At 33.0% G+C, this 6,297-nt stretch overlaps 1 protein-coding gene across 9 annotated transcripts in view; it reads right to left on the minus strand.

Annotated features, from left to right (window-relative positions):
• LOC109838067 overlaps nt 1-6,149 on the minus strand; it is a 40,687-nt gene extending 34,538 nt beyond the window's left edge. For 3 of the 9 annotated variants that reach the window (XM_020406522.1, XM_020406524.1, XM_020406529.1), the window contains exons 1-2: nt 5,827-6,148; nt 2,697-2,806 (exon numbers count right to left, since the gene is read on the minus strand). The gene's annotated coding sequence lies outside the window, so the exon portion shown is untranslated. Of the gene's footprint in view, nt 1-2,696; nt 2,807-5,826 lie in introns of all 9 variants that reach the window. The other 6 variants (XM_020406530.1, XM_020406526.1, XM_020406525.1 and 3 more) reach the window with 6 other exon arrangements.

Genomic DNA, 6,297 nt, shown 5'->3' on the forward strand with positions numbered 1-6,297 from the left:
CCCCCCCAAAAAAAAAACAAAAAACAAAAAACAAAAAAAAACACCCAAAAAAATCTGGATCTGCCACAGTAGATAGCATGAAGAAGAAGAAACCATGTATGCAATAGTAGCTAGCAATATTCATGCCTAATTTTAAAGATTGATCTGCTTTAACACTTAGTTCCTTTTGAGTTCTAAAAGCATATGCTGTGAAAAATATGCACACTAGAGATAGTTCAAAGCCTTAAACATTATGAAATACTCATGGTCTCTTGCGGTATACAAATCAACTAAATATCTTTTAAGTAGCTTTTCATAACAAAATTGACCGAATTACATTTCTTGGGTTAATTGCTGATAGTCCCTTGTACTATCACCCAATTGTGGATAGACCCCATGTGGTTCAATGTCGTAGATTGGCCCTCTGTGACACTATTTTACCCTCAAAGGAAGAGAAAATTATTATTGAAGATAAGACCTACGGGTGAGTCAAACGAAGTTCATTCGCAAGTTCTATCGGCAACAACAGAACTACAAGGGATCTATCTGCATTTAACTTCTTCTTTTTTGCTACTACACCATTGTAAAAGGGATAACATTCTAATTTAAGAAGCAAGTAGACCATCCCTAGCCATTTGAACTAATGCAGAGAAGAAACATTAACCAAGTTACAGGGTACTGATTTTTGGGTTAATTGCGAATTGACACCCTGTAGTATCACCAATTGCGAACAGACCCCTTGTAGTTCTATTTGTGCAAATTGACCCCCTGAGTGAATTTCTTTAAACTCTTAGAACCGTTAAAGAAGTCTTGAGGAGGCGGATAGACCCCCTATAATTTTGTTGGTACGGATAGAACCCGAATTGCTATTTTTTAACTTTTTTAAGTCGAAAAAGTTCACTAATGGCGTCTATTCAAGCCTTACTAGTATAGTGGGGTCTATTCACACAAATAGAATTGGGATGTCTATTTGCAATTGGGTGATACTACAAGGGGTCTATTTGCAACTAACCCATGATTTGTTATTAATATATTATTACTAGTAGAAACACATTTATAGATAGCAAACCAACTATGATGATAGCAAATGTCCTTAAAAATGACTTCACAAGCAACATACGCTAAGTTGCCAACATAAAGGATAAGCATCCGATACTTGGAAACATAACAATCATTTCAGCACTTCTGAACTTTTTGAAAACTATTGGGGGGATAATGTTAAAATTCTTCTGAAAAGAAGGCAGTAAACTTGCATTAATAGGAACGATGATCAATAAAAACCAAATTAACAGCTAATAAGAAAATATTGAATAAAGGGTAAATCTCTCAGCCCCTCCCCCTATTTCAATTCCACAAAACCCTCTGAACTTTGAGTGGTTTCGCACATAACCCCCTGAACTTTTCTTCCACTAAACCCCCTTGAAGATTTTTCACTTTTACCTAATAGTAACAACTAACATTATCTAGGCTATCATGTCATGTGCCAAGAACGTGATTAGAAAAGGAGAAAATTAAAATATCTCTCACAATAGTCAAAAAAATTAATGGAAATATAAAAAGGATGTATGGGTGATCTCTTGAGGGCTGAATAGCACTTTCATTTTTTTCTGGTCATATGTTTGGCATGTGACACGTTAGACTTGACGTTGTTCTTTTAGGTAGTTAAAGTACCTTTAAGGAGTTTAGTGGAGTAAAAGAAGTTGAGAGGGTTATGTGAAAAACCCCTCAAAATTCAGGGGTTTTGTGGATTTAAAATAGTTAAGGGGTTATCTGAAAACCAGCCAAAGTTAAAAGGGTTTATGAAATTTCCCCTGAATAAAAAGGAATATGACAAAAGGAATACTACATCAAGTGCATACAATACATTTTTACAAGTTTTCTTCCATAAAATAAGCTAGAAACACGATGCCAAACGTTCAATCCTAATGTCACAACCTCTTCAAGGACCCAAAGAAAACAAAATCCTATAAGCCGTACACATAAATTAATTAATTTTCTTTATATCAACTCTAAAAGCTCAATTCCTTTCAAAGTTCTCAAAATTGATTGCCTCTACCCAGAAATTATCAGAACAGAAATAATCTAAATGAAAGAAATAGTAGATCAACAGACAATTAAGTAAACAAAGGAACAAAATAATCAACTCTTACTATACATCGCAACAAGGAAATTGGAGTTTCTAATCTGTTTTTTTAACTTATTTGCTCAAGAGAAGCTTGAAGAAATAAGAATCAGGGTCAAATGCAGAGTTCAAGTGTAGGGATTAGTTTCGATGTGAAGGGTTTTTGAGAGCGAGATGTAACCGCTGGGCGAAGGAGTTGAGGCTGAGGGGGAAGAGATAGAAAGGCATTTCTTTTGAGGGAGAAGACAGGAGGAGGCATTTCTATTCAAGTAGAAAGGATTTTTTTTGTTCATGTGTCGTAAATCATTATTATTTATAAATGTCTTCTGCTCATTCGGTTCGGATTAACCCTTATCATATCTGTATCCGCTTTCTAAAAATGAATACAAATATGGATATACTTCAGTAAGAAAAGGTCATAACCATATCCGCATTAAATAGAAACGTATATGGCTTGTTATAGAAGTAGATACGGATACGATCACGAATACAAATCAGATATTAGTAAAACTAATGTGACTCGGATATGAATTGGATATAACAAAAAAATATGTATAATCACAAGTAGTGTGAATATTTAAAATCATATACTAACCACAAACTATAGTGAGAGATAAATTTGACTAACATAGCACAAACTCCTCTGGTTATGTGCCTCTTAATCACACAATAACTTGTTCTCCGCACTTCCACTCCAACTCGGACCTGAGGTAAATAATATAATAATCAACACAGCCAACATAAATATGTTAGGAAGAAGCGGAATGAATCCAAAAGCTAAGATTATCACAAGCTAAGTGATCAATATGAAGACCTATTTGCGTAGGAGTCTTGCTTTAGGCTAGAGATCCTCCACAATGAAAAATCGACATGACTCTAAATTGCATTCACGCTAACATTTATTTATTTATTTATTCCCTCTAATTCTCAATATCTCAACTAGGGATGGCAAAATTGACCAGAACCATTTGCCCATCCATACTCATCTACTAAATGAACCATCCAAACTCACTCATTTAGTTAAATGGGTGATAAATGGGTGGGTATTTTCTGTTAAAGATAAATGGGTCATAAATGGGCGGGCTATTACCCGCTCATTTACCCATTTAGATTTAGATGGGTATTCTTTCAAAAACACCCTCAAAGTTTCAACAACTACAAAAAATATTTTTAAAAGTTTAGAATTATAGAAAACACCTTAAAGGTAACAAAGGACCAATAGCCATAAAATTTTGAGAATTACCAACCCCTTAAATTTTTGAGATTTGCAAAAAACACCCTCGAAGTTTAAATAACTCTCAAAACTTTCTAACCTCACAAATGACACATGAAATCATGAAATTTCCAGTAAACCCATATAAATTTAAAATTTGCAAATAACGCTCTCAAAGTTTAAAAAAATGAGAAAAATACTCTCAAGTGTTTAGAAATATGAAAACAACCATGAAATTTCAAAACCTAGCTAAGGTACATAAAATCCAAAAATTACCAGTAGCCCCTTGCAAATTTATAATTTGCAAAAAACCCTTAAAGTTTAAAAACTTGTAAAAACACCCTCAAGTGTTTAAAATTACAAAACAATCTCAGAAATTTCTAAACTTGACACATGAAATCTAAAAAATTTCAACAATCCCCTATAAATTTAAAATTTACAAATAACACCCTCATAGTTTTAAAAATTGCGAAAACACCCTCAAGGGTTTAGAATTACAAAAACCATCCTGAAATTTCTAAATCTACAAATGACACATAAAATCCAAAAAATTACCAGCAGCCCCCTACATTTTTATATTTTACAACAAACAACATCAAAGTTTAAAAATTACAAAAAACCCTCAAAAGTTCAAAATTATATAAACCTCTTAGAATTTTCTAAACCTACAAATACATAAAATTTAGAAATTGCCACCAGTCCCCTATAAATATAAAATTTACAAAAAACACCCTAAAATTTTGAAAATTATGAAAAACACCCCTAGGTTTGAAATTTATGGAACACAATCGCAGAAGATGCTTCTAATTTCTAGGTTTGTAGTGCGCTAATCTATATGTTGTGAAATTTTTTGGTGTTTTATGAAATTTTTTATTTTGAAATTTTAAGGGTGTTTTTTGAAACTTTGAGGGTATTTTTTTCAAATTTTAAATTTACAATGTTGGAGATTTCTAAATTTCATGTGTCATTTATAAGTTTAGAAAATTCTGATAATTTTATATAATTTTAAGCTCTTGAGGGTGTTTTTGTAATTTTTAAAATTTGAGGATGTTTTTGGAAAAATATAAATTTTTAGGAGGATGCTTATAATTTATGGATATCATGTGTCATTTGTAGGTTTTGAAATTTCAGTATGATTTTTTGTAATTCTAAACCCTTTTGAGGGTGTATTTCGCATTTTTCAAAACTTTAAGGGTGTTTTTTTTAATTTTATATTTATAGGGGACTGGTGGCAAATTTCAGATTTCATGTGTCATTTACAAGTTTAGAAAATTCTAAGATTGTTTTGTAATATTGAGCTTTTGAGGATTTTTTTTAATTTTTAAGTTTTGAGGGTTTTTTTGCAAATTATAAGATTTTAAGGGGCTACTAGTAATTTTTTGATTTTGTGTCATTTGTAGCTTTTGAAATTTCTGGGTGGTTTTTGTAATTCTAAACCCTTGAGGGTGTTTTTACAATTTTTAAAACTATGAGGGTGTTATTTGTAAATTTTAAATTTATAGGTAATTGCTGAGAATTTTCAGATTTCATGTGTCATTTGCAAGTTTAGAAAATTCTGAGAATATTTTGTAATTTTGAACTCGAGGGTGTTTTTTACAAGTTTTAGACTGAGGGTGTTTTTTGTAAATTATAAATTTATAGGGTGCTGCTGGTAATTTTTTGGATTTCATGTACCTTAGTTAGGTTTTAAAATTTCAGGGCTATTTTTATAATTCTAAACCCCTAAGGGTGTTTTCGTACTTACTAAAATTTTTAAAGGTGTTCTTTATAAATATTAAATTTATAGGGGGTTGTTGAAAATTTTTAGATTTCATGTATAATTTGTAAGTTTAAAAAATAGACCATTAAAAATTTTTATATATAAAAGTTCAATAGCTAAATGGGTTATTGGGTCACCCATGAACCACTCATTTAATAAATGGGTGGATGAGAAGGGATTCGTTTAGCAGATGCTAAATGGGTCATAAAGGACAAATAGGCACAAATGTGCTCACCCATTTATGACCCACCCAAAAACACCCATTTGACAACCCTGATCCTCAACAGACAAATGATTCGAGGCTTCTGTGAAGTTTAGTAAATCTGCTAAACTTCACGGGAGTTGAACTCCCGTGAAGTTTAGCAGCTTTACTATAAACTTCACGGGAGTTGAACTCCCGTGAAGTTTCGGAAACAAATTTTCAAAAACCGACATGATTTCAGCGTCAGGGCTGAAATCAGGAGTTTTTGAAAATAAGTTCAAAACAGATTTTTTTTTGAGATTAAATGTGGAAATAGGTTGGTTTTGAAAATTCTTCATATCAAAAGGTAACCAAGATTGTCGAGGTGTGCAGCCATGGCCTTGTTTCAAGTATGTCAAAAAACATTAGTATAGATCAATATATGCTTCATAATATCACATTTGTGTGAAGTGCTACAATACAATCCCAAGACAAAAAGGAAAGGTACAATAAAACTGAAAGCAAATTAGGGCTAGTAAATTAGGGCTTTTAAATTAGGGTTTTGAGTTCACCTTGCTGATCGATGATGGCTGAGGAGGAGAAGAGCCCGAGATGAAGAGGGTTTGGGCTTTGATGGATGAAGGCGGAGGAGTGCGGAGCCCTAGAGCTTGAACGGAGGAGAACCGGAGAAGGAAGACGGAGCAGCGAGGGCGGTTAGGCTTTCACTTTAAAAAAAAGGCGGAGGAATCGAGAGATGCTTCGAAGGATTTGACCGACTGCCCTTCGTCACTGGCTCCCAAAATATCACCCGTGCCCCCTGCTTTCTTTTCTGAAAATGTTCATGGGTATTTTTTCCTTCTTGCCCGAATTTTTATAAAACTTACACGGCACAAAATTGCAGCGAAACCTTTCACGTTCCTTTTCTTAGTTTTCTATATGGGCTTTTCGCACTTAAATACACCGAAGTTTATTTTATCTTTAGCTTTGTTACCATCCTTCTCTTTTTGTCGACAACATCTCAAAATTCAACACAATTTTACTTT

Source organism: Asparagus officinalis, chromosome 4 (assembly GCF_001876935.1).
Source record: "Asparagus officinalis chromosome 4, Aspof.V1, whole genome shotgun sequence".
Classification (NCBI taxonomy): domain Eukaryota; kingdom Viridiplantae; phylum Streptophyta; class Magnoliopsida; order Asparagales; family Asparagaceae; genus Asparagus; species Asparagus officinalis.